Source organism: Ambystoma mexicanum, chromosome 5q, assembly GCF_040938575.1.
Source record: "Ambystoma mexicanum isolate Mex_15411 chromosome 5q, UKY_AmexF1_1, whole genome shotgun sequence".
Lineage (NCBI taxonomy): Eukaryota > Metazoa > Chordata > Amphibia > Caudata > Ambystomatidae > Ambystoma > Ambystoma mexicanum.
Genome location: NC_090933.1, coordinates 87,404,503 through 87,424,669, shown reverse-complemented (window position 1 = coordinate 87,424,669; position 20,167 = coordinate 87,404,503). Strand labels below are relative to the sequence as shown.

General features: G+C 47.3%; 1 protein-coding gene across 5 annotated transcripts in view; it reads left to right on the top strand.

Annotated features, from left to right (window-relative positions):
- PTPN3 (protein tyrosine phosphatase non-receptor type 3) overlaps positions 1-20,167 on the top strand; it is a 2,254,194-nt gene that overhangs the window by 214,452 nt on the left and 2,019,575 nt on the right. For 2 of the 5 annotated variants that reach the window (XM_069620561.1, XM_069620558.1), the window contains one exon: positions 10,039-10,126. The exons of the other annotated variants lie outside the window; for them this stretch is intronic. The gene's annotated coding sequence lies outside the window, so the exon portion shown is untranslated. The remainder of the gene's footprint in view (positions 1-10,038; positions 10,127-20,167) is intronic. 5 annotated transcript variants of the gene reach the window in all.

The window sequence follows — 20,167 nt, the reverse complement described above, 5'->3', positions numbered from 1 at the left end:
AGTGATAGCTGAAATAACTTTGCCCCGGTAGAATTTAAGTAGGGGCATCAGTGTTGGAGTTCAAGGACATGACTGAAACCGAAGTCGTTGCCCTCCTTAGATCCATCAAGCCCTCCAATTGTAAAGGGGACGTCTGCCCAGCCCAGGAGATCAAGGACTGTGCCCCTGCCCTTGTCCCCCTCATCACTGCCTTCATTAACGCTTCATTCAAGTCTGGCCATGTTCCAGCTGAGCTCAAGGAAGCATGGGTTCGTCCGCTTATCAAAAAACCCTCCTTAGACCCTTCGGCCCCAGGGAATTATAGACCCATTACCACTGTCCCATTTTTACTAAAAATCTTGGACAAAGCAGCTTACCTGCAAGTTCAAAAATTCCTCGAAGATAACCATCTTGCATGGTTGAGTTGCATCGCTGTATCTTTCGCTGTGGAGTCAATGAGGACTCCCAGGTATTTAAATTCTGTCACTTGTTCAATTTTGTTTCCTGTCAGGAACCACGAGTTCTTCTTTTTCCTTTGGAGATTTTTTCCCAACACCATGATCTTTGTTTTCTGTTTGTTTATCTCTAAGTCATTATTTACTGTGTAAGTGTTCAATGCAGACAGCTGGCGTTGTAAGCCAATTGGGGTCTGATCCAATTGGATAAGATCATCCGCGTATAAAAGTCTTGGGATCTTCTCTTTGCCTAATTCTGGAGGAAATGCTCGTAAACCAATTATGGTTTCTTTGTAGTCTCCGAAATATGAGAGGAAGAGGGCTGGTGCTAAAGGGCAGCCCTGTTTAAATCCTCTGTCAGTAGTTATAGCTGACGAAAGCAGGCCTCTAGTGTTCAATCGTACCTGTACCGAAGTGGAAGCATGGAGAGCCTTGATGGGATTCAGAATTTCCTGTGGACAGTTCCATTTGGTAGGTTTCTCCCAGAGTTTCCTGCGATTGACAAGGTCAAAGGCCTGGGAAAGGTCTATAAATGCCAGATAAAGGTTCCTGTTGGATTCACGGGCTTTGGCTTTCAAACGGCTGAGAATAAAAATGTTTATGCTGGTACCTACACCCTTTTTAAACCCAGATTGAAAATGATCGTTACAGGGTGCATTTTTTTGCCCATTGGTTGAAATGATCCAGTAAAAGGGAGCCGTAGATCTTCCCTATAACGTCGAGCAGGGCCACTGGGCGAAAGTTCCTGGGATCATCTTTCCTACCTTTTTTAAATATAGGGATAATAATCGCTGAGGTCCAGGTAGGCGGGATTGTGCAAAAGGTTGTACATTTGTAGAAAATTAAGCTCAGCAAATGTGACCATTCTTCTGGTGCAGATTTCACGTTCTCATTTGACAGACCATCAGGGCCTGGGGCCCTTGATTTCTTCAGTTTTGATATTTTTTCCAAGATTTCAGTTCTGTCTGAAAGATCAACCCATGAAGCTCTTGTCTGGGGTGTTAAAGGAAGCTCGGCCATGTCTGGAGAGCAAAAGAGTTTCGAGTAGAGCTCAATCCAAGATGCTTCCGAAATGCTGTTCAGCATCATTGAGGCTGTCTCTTTAGCTCGTGGGTTAACCAAACTCCAAAACTCTCTAGAGTTGGATTTTTGGATTTGTTCCAACATGTTTTCGGAGTCTTGTTGGTATAATATTAAACGGTGCTCCCGTAGCCAGCTTTTAAAGGCTCTCGAAGCCTCTTTTGCATACGCCCTATTAGAGGGCGTGTTGTTTCTCAGGGCCGTCCTTTTTGCTTTGCGAAGGAGATTTCGCTGGGCCACCACGAGGGCATCGAAATTGTGAGCGTGGGTTTGTTTTGTTTTTATCCCCTTCGAGCTCTTTGTTGTGGTTCTGTGAGGTTCCAAAAGTGGTCTGTAGTCAACCTTCTCTGCCTCCTGCGCACTTCCATATGAAGAAGTAAATGCTCGAATGTTTGCCTTTGTAACTCTAACCCGGTTGCCTTTTCCTTCCGGTTCAATTCTACCTTAGTAATGGGCTAATGCTGGTTTTGTAAATGCCCATTTAACAACCAGGAGATTGTGGTCACTTTGATTGGTCTGGCGGATGCTGAAATCTGTCAGCCTTGCTAGCAAAAATTCAGAGGCGAAGATATAGTCTATTGTTGAATGGGCCATGCCTCGTTTCCATGATGGTAAAGCAGTGGAGTCTGGCAGAGCGAATGCAGTGTTAAACAGTTGCATGGCCAACATCATCTTGTGCCAAGCTAGCCCTTGTCTGCAAGGAATGATCTGTGCGGGACTTGAGACGATCGAACTGGGGGTTGGACATTTGATATTTAAGTCTCTGCATACTGTGACATCACAAACCCCGAACTCTAGATATACTGAGTCCAGTGTAGAAGTCACTATGTCGAATAGTGAAGTCTGTTGCATCGTTTTGTGATTCCAATAAATGGACATCACTAGCAAAAAAGTGCGTGTATACTGGTACTCGGCGGGCTCTCTTCGCAGGCAGGAAATTAGTATTGCGATGACGTAAGGGGACTTTAATATGATTTTTGTTATTTCCAGTCCCACGCCCATCCGGACTGCAACAATTAGGCCTGAGGAAGGCCTTCCTTTGTTTCCTGCTAATGCTCTTACAAAGGCAAGTTCAAAACCATCCAATGATGGTTTAGATTGTAGCCAAACTTCCTGAAGACAAAGGATATCATATTCTCCTAGGTTGATGTCACCGGGAGTTGTTAAGTGTAGAAACCCTCTTGTGTTCCAGGTCGCAAGGGAGAGTGAAAGTTGTGCTTCCACAGTTTTTGAATCATCTGGTGGCCATTTGTGAAGGCGAGTAGTCAGAGCTTTGGGTAACCAGGCCCATGTGGTGGAGTTAAAGTTCGATCTTGCCTGTGTCGCCCTTTGATTCTCCTCTAGTGGAGTAGTCGCCTTTGTCGTTATTAAGTTGCTGGGGTGGATATCTTGCCTGTTCGGTGACGATTGGGCCTGATCCGCCTGGGTAGTTGTTTGTAGTTTACTTGACAAATCGACCCTTGGGCTAAAGTGCCGACGTTCTTCATTTGTTGGTCTGTGATCAGTGACACGGACTTTTGGCTTCTCATGACCTACTTTAGGAGGTGTAAGTCGAGTTAGCTCAAACCCTTGTTTGTATAGTGACTCCGCTGCAGCTGCCAGCAAAGTGGACACATTTTCTGATGATATGTATAACAAGCAGTAGGCCTTATGTCCCTCGTGGGAAGGTTCCACCGTTGTAAGATCTTGTGATTTTAGATTTCTTAGGGAGGAGATGCTATGTAGCAGTCTCAGCACTGTGCGTCTGTTTAACACTAGATATTTTGGGTTACCAGACTGTTGCCGTATTTTGATCGATGGAAACGACTTGTGGCTGTTTGCCTCTTGGTACAACTTCTTCTTCTGCTGAAAACTGTAATCCCCACTCTCCTGATGTTTATGGTCGTGGGGTCCTTTCTTCTGATAAGAATGCTTAGATTCCTTAAAATTGTCCGCTGTGTCATCTTTTGTTTGGATGTGGACTCTCGATCGGTATTCCGTGTGGGGCCGACGAGAAGGTGTGGATGAGTCCAGGTTTTGTTCCATTCTCTTTTCAGTGGGCTTACTGGCAGGACCCCCATACTTGCTTCTTAAAGTTTTGAATTGATCATCTAATGAAATGAAGCCTGAAAGATCCCTGGTTACTGTCTGATGGCTGGGAGACAGCTTGGGCAGATGGGAAGTCACGTCATTCTGTTGACTATCAGTGGAATCATCGAGGTATTGACTTAAGTCCATTAATTCTTTATGTAGGGGAGAGGCTACTAATGCATTTACTGGCTGAGGCAGCACTTCGGTGGGATTGCCAGTGTCTAAAATGGTCGCTAATGCTGGTTTCGTCGCAGCCTGCAGTTGGATCTTCTTTGGTAGAGGTTCCTTCTGACGAGGCTCAGGTTGCTGAGTCACAGGGGTTGGCTTAAACAGAGGTGGCGTTTTTAAACATGGCTGGGCGGTGAGAGTCTGTTGTTTAGTTCTCAAGCCTGAATTCTCCCCAAAAGACGGGCCTAAGCCCAGTGATTTTTGGCTTAGGCCTTGAGTAGATTTCATTCTTGACTGGTCTTTAAGTGGGGGAGTATCATCCAGACACATTGCTTAATTTTCTCCCGACTTGGTGCAACTCAGATTCGGACCAACTGTTAATAAGCAGTTAAGGCCTTGTGAAGTACTTGCACCCGATTTGGGCCTCGTCCCACAATCCGAGTTGGAAGGCTCGCGCCACAAGATGTCACATGATGGAGTTTGAGAACTTGCGTCCTTCCTTGGCCTATCTTTGTTGTTATTTCTTAAGCCAAGTAAATGTTCTGTAGGCTCTGCTTGGTAGGAAGTGCCAGGTAAGTCGTTTTTTCTTCTCTCAAGAGCATTAATGTAGCCCTCTAGGTAGATGAACTTTGAGTTCATCATCGCAGAAATAGACGTGTGATCTTTCAAGGAATCATTAATTCCCTCATATAGCTTGCAAAATGGCGCTAATGCGATTGTTACAGCCGACATGATGTACATAAAGTCTGCTTTTTTTGGCGGAGTCTCTTTTGGGATAGTATAGGAAGACTCCTTTGGGGTAGTGTAGGAAGACTCACTTGCTCTTCTGTTGAATGAGGAGCTCACCGGAGTAGGAGGAGGCCATAGCCGCGGTACTTCCTTTGCTTTGTGTTGAGGTGTCGATAACCTCAGCATTTGGCCCCCCCGGGGGTCCATCACGGTCTCTTTACTTCCATTTCCCTCGTGTGCTTCCATATCCAAAGGGACGGTCAGGGGAGAAGGCTTAGTCGCCAAGTTCCTTCTCTCAAAGATCTCCTCCAATGGCCCTGGAATGGCGGTTTTCTGGGCTGTTCGATCTGTCTGGGGAATAGAGTTCATACTTCCCTGTAAAGGTTGGATTTGCACATCATGGTTCGTAGACAATAGGGCTTCAGTATAGGGCTCTGGGATTTCACTGACAAGCACATGATGAGGTAATGAGGATGGTACTATTGGTGGTTCCTCTGAGCAAAGTTCTTGGGGTTCCGGGATGACTGATTGAACCGGTAGCCCCGGGATGGAAGTGTCTTTTGGTTGGTCTTTTTGATGTAATGGAGATGCAAGGGACCCACTGCTAAGGATGTTCTTCTGAGAGCCGGCTGAGGCTATAAGCAAGGGTTCAAGAAGCGCTTCTAGCAAGTCTGCGTCCGAGATTTCCCCGAGCCCTGCGTGGTGCAGTTTCTTTTTGGCTTGTCTTTGGAAAAGCATTTTCAACGAGTTTTCCAGACGGAGACTCGCCGATGAAGCGGTCGAGATGATAGATTTCGAAGGCTTTTTTACTGTTGTTCTCTTAGGAGTCATGGGGAGATCGACATTTTTTTTTGATAACAGCCTAAACGGAATTCCATGTGGTTGTTTAATTGGGACCCCTTGTTTACTGCCTTCTCTCAGATCCCTGGGTTTGGCAGTATCTGATTCGTTGGTATCAGAATATACGGGGGCCGCAGAAGAAGGTGATAATGTGGGCGAGATTACAATTGTTTCGAGAGGATGGCCCACAATCTTGAGCTTCTCCTCTAGTGACTGTGGGCTGTTTCTTTCATGATGATCTATTTCGTCACAAACCGGACGTGTTGAGGTCGAGCTATTGTGAATTTGAGCCTTTAAAGTTTTTACCGAAGGAATCACTGTCACAATGTCTTTGGCCATTTGGTGGCACTGTGGCGTCGCTCTGCCAAGAGCAGGTGGGGATAAAGGCCTCTCTATCCCAGAGACTCTGGTTTCTTCACCAGGACCCCGAGGCTCCAGGAGTGCAGCCGGACCTGCGCTGCCCGCTCGCGGCTCTCCCAGGCCTTCGACCCGGGTGGCCCCCCTCCTTCGAGGGACGGCTCCTCCGCGTCGTCAGCCAGGCACAGAGACCGAGCTGCTCGTCCTCGCTGGGACTTCCTCCGCGGCTGGCCCCAGTCTCCAGATGGCACTGCGGAGAAGCTGCACCGTGGCTCCGCCGTCCCATGGAGCTGCGCCCGGCCCCACTTGCTGCCTCTCCACACATGGGGTCCGGTACCAGCTCCTCCCGGATTCCGCCACGGGAGGCCTCGCCTACGAGGGGGAGGTCCCCCCGCGCGGTCCTCCGTCGGAAACTGTGGCCCCAACAACGTGGACTCTCCGATGCTGCGGTCCACCTCTATACCGGAGGCGACAAGCTCCTCCGTGTGCCTCGCCCTGTTGGCAGCGTCCACAGACGAAGAGGATCCGGACGTCTGATCAAACCATCCTTCTGGTAAAAGTTTTTGTTTATGCTTCTGGGGAAGCTGATTTATTTTAGTAGTGTGCTGATGTTGAGTCGTTAGTTTAGGCAATTTCCTTGATGAGGTGTTATGTAATTTACCTCCTGGCCGCTTTACAGAGCCTGCACAGGATAAGGTGTTAAAATGTAAGGTTGGAAGCGTTTCGGTGAGTAGGGAGGAAGCCAGCAAGAGGGCCGAAGGGCTGTTGGCACTCCGCAACCTTCGTGGTTCGTCTTCACCTCCAGAAATATTATGTCTCAGGTCCAGGGCGTCTCCGTCATCCGCCCTAGCCGCCATTAGACTGCCACAGACTGCCCACTCTCGCTCCGCTCCGCTTCGCTGCTGCCTTCTGGTTTTGAAGGAAGTGTAGCCACTGTAGAAAGACTGAGACTGAGAGGGACTGCCACAGACTGCCCACTCTCACACCACTCCGCTCCGCTTCACTGCTGCCTTCTGGTTTTGAAGGAAGTGTAGCCACTGTAGAAAGACTGAGACTGAGAGGGACTGCCACAGACTGCCCACTCTCGCACCACTCCGCTCCGCTTCTCTGCTGCCTTCTGGTTTTGAAGGAAGTGTAGCCACTGTAGAAAGACTGAGACTGAGAGGGACTGCCACAGACTGCCCACTCTCACACCACTCCGCTCCACTTCGCTGTTGCCTTCTGGTTTTGAAGGAAGTGTAGCCACTGTAGAAAGACTGAGACTGAGAGGGACTGCCACAGACTGCCCACTCTCACACCGCTCCACTTTATTTATTTAATCATTATGGGCAAAGCAAACATGATGAATATTATTGTGAGGGGGATGCTACATTGGGGCCAACAGTATACACATGTTCTTAAACTGGCATAGCATTTTTACCATCTTTATGCGCAAAGCTAACTTGAGTCTTGCGTGGGGATATTGACCTTCTTTGGTGCAGCCAGTATCGACCTGTTTTGGCACAGTCCGCGTGAAATTTTTTTTGTACAGGCATATGTTGTGGCAAAGCCATTAAAATGGGATCTATGTGATCACTGCTGTTTGTACCACGACCACTGAAAATGCGGACTTTATTTTGACACCTTTTTCAACCCATATATATGCGGGGGAGACCCGTGCACCTCCTCCACTCTTCCCTTCATTCATTATATACTGTCCTGATTCCCCCCCCCACATATATATGGTGGTCAAAATAAGAGTCTACATTTTCAGTGGTCCTCGTATAAACGGCGCAGTAATTGTATGATCCGATTAAAATGCAGTGGAAAAATGCTCCTGTGCACTGTTGGCGGCCTGACATCTCTTTACCTACTACCCTATGAAGTTGCTTGTATAGCAAAAGTGTACTGTAAAATACACCCTTCCCCCGAACTGCTTAGCCCTCCAATAAAAAAAAAAAGAAATCGCCAGCCACCACTGGCGGTCGCACACAAATGAGCAGCCTTGTCTCCCTCCCCCTGCCCCCACTCAGTTGTCCATCCCATACCTGTAGTATATATACTTACTTCCATCCCAGCACAGTGCTTTATCCCTTACCTGCCCGTCCACATTCCCTATCCACAACCAAGGGCTTCATCGCCTAACCAGGTCAATAAAGAGTACTGTATAAGGCCACAGGTTGCAGAGAGCAGTGCAGTGAGAGCAGCAGACCTGGAGGCAGGAATGAGCCAGAAGGGGGAAAAAGTCTGAGCCTGCTGAAGGCTTGATCTTCCCTCGACTGGGAGAGACCAGAATCTGAGGAAGGAAGAAAAGTGAAATCCTGCTGAGGAATAGATATCGGGCATTGGATGAGTGCAGGACTAACCACTATGATCCTTCGAGCCTAATGAGGCCTATGTCTCAGCCCTTTGGAAACCACAGACAAACCAAAACTCTAGGAAGGGTTGAAGTCCGTCTCCCAGGAGGGTGACTCCTGGCTGTTGGCTAAGACTATCAAAGCCTAATGAAAGGCCTCTGGGAATGGGCAAGAAATACTTGTCGGTATGAGTGTCGAGGTAATAACCTAGGCAAAGGGTGCAGGAAATACTAACTGGTAGAAGTGTTAAAAGCTTCTTCAAACTGGTCCAGGTGAGGATCGCAGCTAGAGGATGAAAATCTGAACCAGACCCATAAGTTATAACCTAATGCAAGGGGGAGAGAAGTACTTGTTGGAATGTGGGCCACAAAGCAAGTCTTGCACTATATCCATTAGGATTTGTCAGGAAGTAAGCTGGGGTTTATATCCTCTGGATTGCCTGGAAGTAGGCAGGGCACAGGGTTTGTCAGGAAGTAAACTGAGGTTTATACCCTCTGGATTGCCTGGAAGTAGGCAGGACACTACGATCCTGGCTGAGGCTATGGATTTGAGCCAAGGAACGAATGTGCACCACATCCCTTAGACAGTGTTCGAAAGGACCATTGGTCCATTGGTGGGTCTTGGCATCCCTTTTTAGTAAGTCACCCTGACCACTTTAGTATTGGTTTGTTCTTTGGGAGAAGTTTTCCAAAAGCAGAGAAACTAGGATGAGAGGCTTATGGCTCCATCCTGACACCTTTGGTGAAGTTGTCCCTTTTGAGTGTTGGCTGGAAATCCCCAGGCCCTGAGGAACGCCTTCCAGTTTTAAAATCAAAACAGTAGGGAGTAGCAAATATTATATCTTTTTATTAACAGCAAAGTTATATGAAGAGCAATGATGGTGCAAGAACAGCGTCAGGAATGTCTATTAAGGAAGAATTTCGAAATGAGTACCAACCGGTTTCCATGATTTTTGTGCCCAGCTCAGCATTTTATGCTTGGTTGCCAGCGAATCTATGCTGACAAAGTAACTGGAAGTTTACAAATGTCAAGAGCTGGGGTGAAGTGCTTAATCGTTTTTTTTAACTTTATTCTATAAAGACATACATAATACCTTGCAATCTCTAGCTGTTTTAAGTCAATGTAAAAAAACACCGGTCTTTGAATATGAGCGCACGCAGTCGCTGGGGAAAAAAAATGAAAGACCACTAGAATGGTGAACAGCGTGCCTTAGGCAGTCATTTAATTAGTCTGTTAACGAATTTCAAAATCCCATGACGGATGTTCGGTGAGCCGACTGCATTTGCGAAAACAATCCGTTCTTTGGGATTCGTGTCGGTTCGCCTTCAAAAACACACCTTTTATCCGCTTTTGTTTCAGACCACACTTATGGTCTCGAAACTCATTAAACGTCCGACCCTAATTTGCTGCTCAATAAATGTTCGTGCCTCCCAATGCACCATGCAATACTTTTCTCCCGAACAATGTTTGGTCCCTGGGCTGTGCCTTTCAATACTTTGCTCCTCACTGAACTGTGTATCCTCCAATTGCTGCAAAGTATGTAGTGTTCCTAATAGTTGTACTGCAAAATGGCCTGTAGCATCACGCACTCCATTTGCTCCTTCCTGTCCAATGGCTGTAATTCGGTAACTAAAATGCCCACGACTGGGCCGAGTTTGGCCTTGCCAGGATTCGAACCTGCGTCAGCAGGCTCTGCACAGATGTCCAAGCGAGCGCTCTACTTGCTGTGCAATCGTACCAGCTTAACTTGCTCAAACCAATGCGAGTCCACATTCAGAGACATAAGCCCACAGAACACCACCCCACTTAATGCTCAAACATACCACAATAGGCGTTTGTAAATGCAACATTTGTATCCACCTCCGGGTACATTCAGGCCATGTCTCAAAAATGCTTAACAAAATCCCTTAGATTACCCGCACACACGCAGCCAAGTTCCTTCCGATCGGCACAAATAAACATTCAAACTATCTGCCACTGGCTCTCTGCTCCTGCTAACCGTACCCAAACCATTTTCCTTCCAGGTGTCAAAGTGCGAAGAGACCATGAAAATGACAACGCTGCATAAAACCCTGTAACTCATCACAACGTAGTTTTCAATTTGTTTTTAAGGTAAGACACAAACTATGCTTTTTATAATGGACTGTTTCATACAGTGAACCCGCAAATGTGTTCACACTATCCATGGCCTGCACACAATTAAGAAAATGGCATTCCCTGACCAGTTTAAAAAAAAGTGTCTTGTCGACTGAAGTGAAACTTTGGGCTCAGTGTATCTCATTTGCTTGAATGCCTTATTGTTTTAGGCGCTCTGCCATAGAATTGGTCTTCCGTTAACTCTATTAATTACACAGGTTTGTTCTCGATGTGCAACTTCATTTCGTTAGGTTGCTTAAGTTGTATTGGTTATCAGCTAGACCTTGGTGGCTACCACATTTTTCTTTTACCCCGTTGAATTATTTTAGCTGTGTGGGCAGCTTTGGTTGGTTTTCGCTGAAGAGACCTTATGCTGCTTGTATCAAAGGGAACCCGTGTGTAGTGATTGACGGGCAAATTGTAGCAGATACGGTCAAGGAGCTTTGCTCTAGAATAGGCACTGATCCTTCCTGTAAAGCTGCTCTTGCTTTGGCTGATAAATCTCAACCTAAAAAATAAGGGAGTTGCACGCCTGACATCAAGTTTTCACATTGCCAAAAAGAGGCTACCAAGGTAGAGTTCTTCTGAACTGTAATCATGGTGATGACCCTACAGCCATTACCTGCCTAATTCATCAGACGTGACCTTGTTTGCATGTGATTGCAAATAACCTCTGAACATACACCATAAATCGGATGCTGACTATTGCGTTGGTGGTTTCACTTGGTCTTCTGACTCAACTGATCTGTTCAGTTTCTTGTGAAGATTCTTTGAGATGCCTACCATTGCCATAGTACTGATGCTTCTCTGCAGAGTGCAAGATGACACGAATGAGGTTTTGCGTAAACTATGTCCTGGTTAGGAATTAAACTGCGGGTAAGCCATTAATGCTTTCATAGCCCACAATATAAAATATAGCACGAAAAATGATGCGATTCTACATCTAAATCCCTATTGAAAGGCTTGTATTGAAAGGCTTGTTGCCAGTTGGGACCAGAGTGGCTGCTCCAGTCTAGCTTTAGGAATCTCACAACAACCACTTGAAGAAGGGAGATCCTTGCAGTCATTCATCATTTCTGAGGGACTAGAACAGGGCTTAACATACATTGAGATGTAGTTCCGCTGACCAGTAATCAGTCATCCTTGAGATCTGCATCGGTTGGTGTTGACACCAGAGAGATCTGTGTAGAGGCCCTTGTCAAAGATTGATGAACTTACATTTGCAATGTTAAAGTACTGATGACGTGGATTTATCCTGCATTTTATTTATCCTGCATGCAGAATTTGATGCCCACTGAGAAGTCTCCTGAATTGTTGCACCAATAGGTTTGTTCGCGGCCCACTAGCCATAGCCTTCAAATGACACCAATATGTTCTTCTCAATGACCCATTGCCCCTCTTCCTGCTATTTGTGGTCTTTGCAGGTGTAAAAGAAAAAGAAGAAAAAAGTTTCACACCCTATTCCTGCAGTAGTGCAGATTCCCCCAATTGGCGACCAGCGACAATTGCAGCGATAATCCCCTGGTATTCCACGGATAAGCGGAACAACATGGAAATTAAAGTCTTCCCCGTGCTCGCAGGCACTCACCATGTGCCCCCTCCACTTGTCTTGGTCTCCAAACTCTGCTGAATTGCTGTCATTTCCCAACCCTCTCCCATTACCCCCTATCGGTCTCCAGTTCGTGTGATGCAGTTTCTTTTCCAAGCACCTCTGGTGGTCTTACCGTTGTAATTTCGCGAGATTCTCCCTATAAGGCGAAAATGATCTACCTGTAACTGCATCCCTTTTCCTCCTCCCAAAAACATTTTAGCTCTTTTTGTTTTCAGCTTCCCCCAGTATTATCGTGGGAATCCCTCGCATTGAACAAAGAAAAATGGCAACTTTTCATTTCTGAAAAGTCCCTCTGCTGCAAAGCACCATAGAACATAAATAGACGTTTTTTGAGCAGGGGCAACCCCTTTCACTGGATATTTTAAAAACTACTGGACGTATTTTTCCCAAACCAATCAAAGAAGCAGTCATTGCTTTGTGTACAAGTTCTTATTTAATCCAAATCCGACCAGCAGTGTTCTCCGTACGACTGTTCACAAATTGCATTTTTTCTCTATGGGAAAATGAATGTGGGTAGGCCGGAAAACAGCCGTTTTTTTCCTTAGTAACTTTAATGTTTAACTAATCCCTGACAACATTTCCAGTTGCGGTAGGGTAGTGGGGAGGGGGAGAAGGAGGCCGTGATTAACTTTATTTTGGGAAAATGTTATCCTTATCCGTCCAGTGAATCAAAAGATATTAGCAGTAGAACTGTGTACTAGGTTTCACCTTAAGTATAGGGTGGCTAGTTCCTTCAAACAGTTACTACTGATGTTCCATGAATTATAATTTTATCGAACTTTTAATTTAGATGATATTGGATGACCTTGTTTGATTTCCTTTTCCTTTGTTGCCTGTTCTAGGGTAAGCATAATTCGAGGGGATTGGGTCCTCCGACGTATTCCATATCTATGACCGTAATCACCACAGCTGTGCTGCTTCGGAAAATCTTTCTGCGTCCTGCGTCGATACGCCGCCCTCGAGGACCTCCTCCGACGGCTGATGTCACTGGATGTTATAAGTAGGACGCACGACGCCCGTAGCCACAGTTCCGTTTTTTTCCACAAATGTGTTCGCTTTGGAGTTCTCGGCGCGCCTCGACTCTTTGGAGTTTCTGTTCTTTATTGGTTCTTCAAACCTGTTTGTTTGTGAAGTTATCCTTTGTGATGTCTACCTCGTCTTCCACCCCGCGTCGGGCTTTAAGAAGTGCAGGGACTGTGGGTCCGAGATGTCGGTGACGGACTCGCACGACGCCTGCCTCTGGTGCCTCGGGGAGGCCCATGACACAGATGATTGTGTCGACTGCCAGTCGCTTACGTCCAAAGCCTTGCGGGAGCGCAAGAAGAAACTGTCGGTAGGTAAGGTGTCCAAGCCACGGAAGTCGAGGTCTGCGGGGCGTTCGACGGACGATTCGAGGGGCGACTCTCCGCATCGTCGTTGGAAGTCCAGTGGGTCTCGGTCCCGGAGTAGGTCCCAGCGCCGTCATCGGTCGCCTTCCCCGTCCTCATCCGAGGACTCCACTGTCGGCAGGTCGTTTATCCTACCAAGCATGCGACGCCAGAGGAATGGGCTTTCTTCGGTAAGAAAATGCTAGCGATTCTTGAATCACAGGGCACTGGTCCGTCCGTGCCTCCGAGTGGGGTCGGTCGAGAGACACCGCTCGTACGCCTTCAGGCTCGGGTGGTCGGCACGATTCGCGGGAAAGGTTCCGTTCGGACAAGGGGAGTCGTTCTCGTCATGCCCGTTACAGGTCCCGGTCCTCGACGCGCTCGAGACCGTGTGTGCCTGTGACGTCTTCGAGGAAGACGTCGACGCCTGTGGCGCCGAGGTCGTCGATGGACTTTTTCGAGGCTCCGCCTCCGAAGAACTCGTCGGCGCCCAGGCTGTCGAAGAACCCGCTCAGGGCTCCGGCCTCGAGGCCTGTGTCGACGCTGTCGGCGCCGCGTTCGGCGTCAACGCCAATTTACTCGCCGCCTTTCGAGGCTGTTTCGACCAGGGTGCCCCAGGGCACAGTGGAACCCCCTAGAAAGGCTCTGGCCAAGGTGAAGCATGTGTCATGATGCCTACCCCCAGGCATCCGGACCAAGCCCATCAAACCCGGGAGCAGGCATCTAGACATTTAGTAAAACCTCATGCACAAGTGGGTTCGCTCTGACAACTAGATTTGAGGGGGGGTACTCTTTTTTTATAGTACACCTTAAGTTATTAAGTCATGTCACACGTATTCAATCATGTGTAGTAAAAGTGAACCCTAGACACAAATATACTAAAGATTCACATTTTCACATAGAGTAGAGTTGTATTTATTAGTTTATGCATTTCAACATGAAGGGATTGGTCTTCAAAAATATTTAGTTTTTTTAAACTTTACATTAAAATTGTAAATTCAATGAAGTTTTTTTTAAACAAGTTTAGTTCCATTTTAGTGCTTTGGAATTTAAATAGTGACCACCACCTATTAGTGACAAGTGATAGTAAAGTTTAACTTAAGTAGACATATTACAACCAATGTTCTAAACAGTGCAAAGAGCTATTGGTTTTCTGTAAGCCAGGCTTGGGGTGACCTAACACGTGGTCGACGTCCTGAGTTGAATCATAAGTTGTTTGAAGACAGTTTATAAGGACTTAGCAGGAGATGGACAGGAAGCTGGTCCTTGGACGTTTCGGCAAAAAAGCCTTCTTCTTGGGCCTGGTATAGGTCTCCCTGGAAAGAAATCCAGGGGACTCTATTAGTGCTTGGAATTAAAAAGTTTACATAACATGACATTTAAAACAACCTTGATTGTGGGGCATCATGGGCTAAGTTAGCCAAATCACACACATGGGCAAAGCACAATATTGGCCTTGGGGGTCTGTATCTTAAATAGGACCAGGGCGTATAAATGCGCAAATGATGTTCAGGGTGCAGGGGGGCTGGAATATTGTTATGTGTATAACAGGTCAGTAGGCATGTAATGTTGAGGATTACAAACTCTCACCTAAACGTAATGGGGTCTTGGTACGTTCCCCCGGGGAGGTGTAGAGGGAGCAGAACTGCAGAAGCAGTATCCGATTCTTGCGGGCTGGCTTCGAAAGGTATTTCTACAGAAGCGTAAATAAAGAGAGAAAGAAGGAGAGGGCAGGAGTGCCTGGTCAATGATGTAAACAATCGCGGACTGCCTCACTATATATGGGGAAAGGAAGGAGGGCTGCTTTACCCGAATTATGTTCAACGTTGCAGCGCAGAGGCAGTCGAGCGCTGGGCTCCTCTCGTCTAGTGAAGCGGTAGCCTGGAGTATTTGCCGGCACTGTTCGCAAACGACAAAGGCGGTAACGCTGCCGAGTGCAAAGAGCTAAGTTCTCTCGATCGTGTGGCAGAGCGCATGCGCGCAGCGTATAGTGTTGTACTGGAAACGCATCTGCGCAACTGCTGGGTTTCGTTATAAGGCGAAATGACGATGTTATCTACAGCAGTATTGTGAACTGCCGAACCCTTGCATATGTGTACTAAAGATATGTCCAAGGCAGTTGGTGCATAAAATCAGTGTGGGAGTCCTAAAAAGAAAAAGGGGGGGGGGGGTTGGGTATGGGGGTTGCCGGCTTGAAAATTGGAGGCATACCAACATGTGGGTGTGCTGGGAGGGTAGTGATGCGGGGAGTGTGAAGAGTAAAAGAATCTTATGATTATAGCCTGTATACATAAGGGAAAGTAATTCTGTCGGTTGGCATATTATGTGGATACCAACGTATACCTATAGGGTATATTAGTTGGTGGTAAACATGATAGTTATGGATCCGACAGGGGCAGATGCTTATAAATGGCGATATCTGGTTGGTTCCGCCTCGTTGAGTCCTGTAGAAATACTTTTCAGCTTAAAAATCCACCAAGCTTCTTTGTGATTCAGGGAGTTGGTGACATTACTCGTGTTGGGTACTAAATCAATAACCCACCACAGAATGTCATCTGGTCCATGGTGATTTTCAATATAGTGTTGGACCAGGGGGGATGTTATAGATTTACATCTGATACGTGAGCGGTGTTCTCCAATTCTTTTGTGGACCTGCCGGGTAGTTTGGCCCACATACCGTAGACCGCAGGGGCACTCTATAATATAGATTACGTTTGCAGTTTTACAGTTCGTGAATTTTCTAAGTTGCCATTCTTTGTCTTCTATTTTGAAGTGGTTCATTTTCTTTGTGAACCGGCAAACCGTGCATGAGCCACATGGGTGATGACCTTTTATTTCCCGCATGCTCCAAATGGTGGATCTTTGGTTCTTGTTCTCTAGTCTGGCATGTGTCAGGATGTCTCTAAAGTTCTTTGATCTCTTTAGTGCCATTCTTGGTATTTTTTCTTCCGGTAAGCTTAGTTGTACCAGCGGCCAGAATTTTTTCAGAATGCCTTTGATTTTGGTGGTATCAGAGTTAAAGGTCGAGACAAAGGTTAAGATGTCGTCTTGTTGTGTATTGGCTACTTTGGGTGTTAGCAAGTTTTCTCTGGGCGTGTACTTCGCTCTTTTCATGGTCTTTCTAATGAGTTTCTTAGGGTATCCTCTGTCCATCAGTTTTTCTTCTAAGTTTTTAGCATGTTTCTTGTATTGTTCTGGTTCTGTACAATTGCGGCGTAGTCTTAGAAACTGCCCATATGGGAGGTTATCCCGTAAGTTTTTAGGATGGTGACTGTTATAGTGTAACAGAGTGTTGCGATCTGTTTTTTTGGTGAAGAGGTCGCATATCAATGTTCCATTCTTATCCATAATGCAGAGGTCTAGGAAGTTGATCGATGTATTATTGCTTTGTATGGTGAATTGAATGTTTTGGGATTTGGTGTTAAGCCAGTTGAAAAATGCATTCAGATTCGCTTCGTTGTCCTTCCATATTAGGATCACGTCGTCAATATATCGGTGCCATGAGGCAATTTTGTCGTGGAACGGGTTGGATGTGCTGATGACATATGCATGTTCAAATTCTGCCATGAAGATGACTGCTAGGCTGGGGGCAAATGCTGCTCCCATCGCTGTGCCTTTTATTTGGAGGTAGAAGTTGTCATCAAATTGGAAAAAGTTGTTGGTCAGTGCCAGTTCTAAGAGTTCAACTATAAAGTTGATAGGTACTCTTCTTTGATTCATGTGATGGGTCAAGTGATGCCTAATGCACTCGACCGCTGCTTCTTGGGGAATGCTTGTGTACAGGCTGACTATGTCCATGGTCACTAGGAGTTCTTCTTCTTTGTTGAACTTGAGTCCTTCAAATTTAGTAAAACCTCAGCAGCCCCGGCTAGGGGCTATCTGGGTTCAGTCCTGGCGCCTAAGGCGCCAGGCTCATAGTCATTACTTACCTCAGGCAGACCATGCTGCAAATGACTCCAATCCAACATGAAGCCTGAAAGGGACTATTTTTCTACAGGGACTATGTTTTACTCTGGTGTGGTTCAAGGGACTTCTTACCTGGGACTACTTTTGAGGCTATTTAAACCACGCCCGACCAGCAACACACGCTTCGCGTTATTCTGCATCTAGCAGCGTAACGCTCACCGTGCCTGCAGCCTGCATCCAGTCTTCTGCCACGCCCGCCTCGAATCCGAAGCTCCTAAAACAAAGAGGAAAGAAAGGGACAAGGTTAGAAAATGAACTTATTTCTATTCCACACCTGATTCTGATCCATCTCGTCTCTGGACCTATAAAGAACATCATTTCTGCACGTGCCGCACCTCCAACTGCAGCGCTGCGCCATACTCACCAGTCTTCACAGCATCCTTTGGGTCGGCGCTGCCTCCATCCTTTCTTCGCTGAACTTCGGCACCTAGGAGACAAAAGAAAACCACAAGGTTAGCCGAGGGAACCAACAAATATAATTCTTACCACTATAGACTTACCTGATTTACCACCGGAGGCATCCTTTTGTGACTCTCCATATTTTCACGTGCCGCATCTATAAAGAGAGACAAAACAACACGTTTTCCACGTGCAACATTTACCGGACAGCGCCGGGTAATACAGACTCTTACCTGAGCGCCACCAGCTGCCACAAGAGCATCTCTTCACGAGCCAGCTGCAAGACCAGAAAGGAAGGGGGGAACAAGAGTGAACATCGGACATATTGAACTCTATGAACTTAATACTTACTTGTCCTCACCAGGAACCTCGGAGTCAATACTTTCCGGAACTCTCCCGAGCCTTCAAACCAGTGAAGTAACTGGAATCGACGCGCCCCTGCAAATCCACGCAGGATGGAGAGCTCATCTTTCAAGAATATAAGGTGAGATTGCTGTGAGGGCATTTCGGAGGTGATTAGTTGGGGAGGACTGTGGGGGTGCCATCACTTGAATTCACAAGTGGCTAAATCCATCTCTCCACTTGCAGGAGAATATTTCTACGGGTTAAGCAGACAAGATTAGGAGGGCAGATCCAGTCAGTCATCGCTGCACTACGCATCACGTGGGTGGAGACCGCAGCTGTCCGGGTCCGACCGATGCCCCTGTGGGAGCCAGGTGAGCGGAACAGCATGGCTTTGTTCCCCATTCTGTGCCCTCTTACCGCCATCTTGAGTACATTTCAGAGGTGGATGAGGGCTCTGATTATGGCATGGTTCCTGATACGGTGCCAGATGAGATTCTCTCGGGCCATAGCCAAATTGAGGACCTGCGTCAGTCCCTGCACAACGCCATTGGTCTGGACAACTCTCCGGAGGTGGAGTTTTGTAGACCTGAGCCTGGCACTCATGCCGACTCCTCGTACCGGTGCCTTATATCTAGGGTTACCGAGTACTTGGGGTGGTCTGCTCCCCCAGGGGATTTTCTTCAGGTTGACCTCACGGATATCCTCGACCAAGGTCCACTAACTACTGCCGTTCCATATGGCTCTACAGAGGAGGGTGGCAGCGCTTGGACTGCTCCGGAGAGTCTCCCGGCAGTGGGCAAGACTTTGCCGCAAAAATACCATCCAGCCAGTAGCGACCCCTGCTACTTGACCAAGCACCCCACTCCGGATAGTTTGGTGGTGCAGGCGGCTACAGCCCCAGCAAAGCAGGCGTCATATCCTACCATCCCTCCTGATAGGGACGACAAGCATTTTGATGGTTGGGCGAAGAAAGTGTTTTCTTCAGGGGGTATGGCGCTTCAGGCGGCCAACTGCGTATGTGCCTTGTCTCGTTCCACGCACACTCTGTGGAACTGTGTTTCCTTAGCGGGTGAACATATTCCCGAAGGGACGAATGGGATGGTTTCCTTGCTATGGTCCAGGATGGCAAGGATGCCATGTGTGAGGCTGTTCAGTCGGGTTTGGACATGGCAGATTGCGTCAGCTGGTCCATGGCGGCGAGCACTGTAATACGCAGGTTTGCGTGGTTGCGGAAGTCGGGGTTTGCTCCTGATGTGCAGGCCCGGCTCATCAACATGCCCTTTGACGGTGAACATCTTTTTGGCAGCAAGGCTGCCGAGAGCCTTGAAGTTGCAGACCTCCAAAGCTGCAGCGAAGTCGTTGGGTGCTGCAGTTCGCCAACCTCCGCCTTTTCGTCCTAGGGGACAGCAATGGAGGGGAGGATCCTTTAGTTATTACTCATCCTTTGGTAAAGCGAGAGGAGCTGCCAGTCAAAGGGGCCACTGTAGGAGTGCCAGACGTTGAAAACGAGGTACTCGAGGTGCCAAGGCCGCTCAGGCAGTTGCCACTTTGCCCTCAGGTAACGCCACAGCCGCTTCAGCTCAGTCATGAGGCCATGTCCCGTGGTTCGCCGGTTGGGGGAAGGCTGGCGCAGCATCTTGTAGAGTGGCGTGCCATTACTTCAGATGTGTGGGTTCTGGAGATCATAGCCCACGGCTACTGTCTTCCTTTCCGGCAGAGGCCTCACAACAATCCACCGGGGAATCTCTCTTTGCAGAGTCCGGATCCGCTCTGTCACAATCACACTTTACAGGAAAGGAAGAGAGATCGACACTCTTCCCCCGAACCACGGAAGCCGAATGAACTCGACCCTCCCACCGTGGTTAGCACAGATGCCTGATATATAAAACAGGTCGCCACGTGGCAGCCAATGGGGGGAAGAGGGGTTAGGGAGAGGTTGTGGATAGGATGGGGAATTTAGGAACACCGGAAAAAGGGTAAGGAACTCCTACTTTGGATGGGACAGGGGAAACACCAGGAAAGAACCCTACTGTGTCCAGCATGTAACATTGACCACGTATATAACCTGACTTCCTACCTAGTACACCTTACTACGTGTACTAACCCCTGTTGGTTCACAAGAAAACACATAAGCAAGCAACATGATGCAAACAAACATTAGGAGAACTTCCCATCATGATAAACAAGACACATGGCCCTTCGGGCAACAAAGCAACATATAACATAAATGATTTCCCTCCTACACTAGTTTACTTACTGCACCAGTGAAGATTTGGTGAACTTGATCAACGTAATGTCCATGTATCATATTGAGTCTTTTGTCAGTAA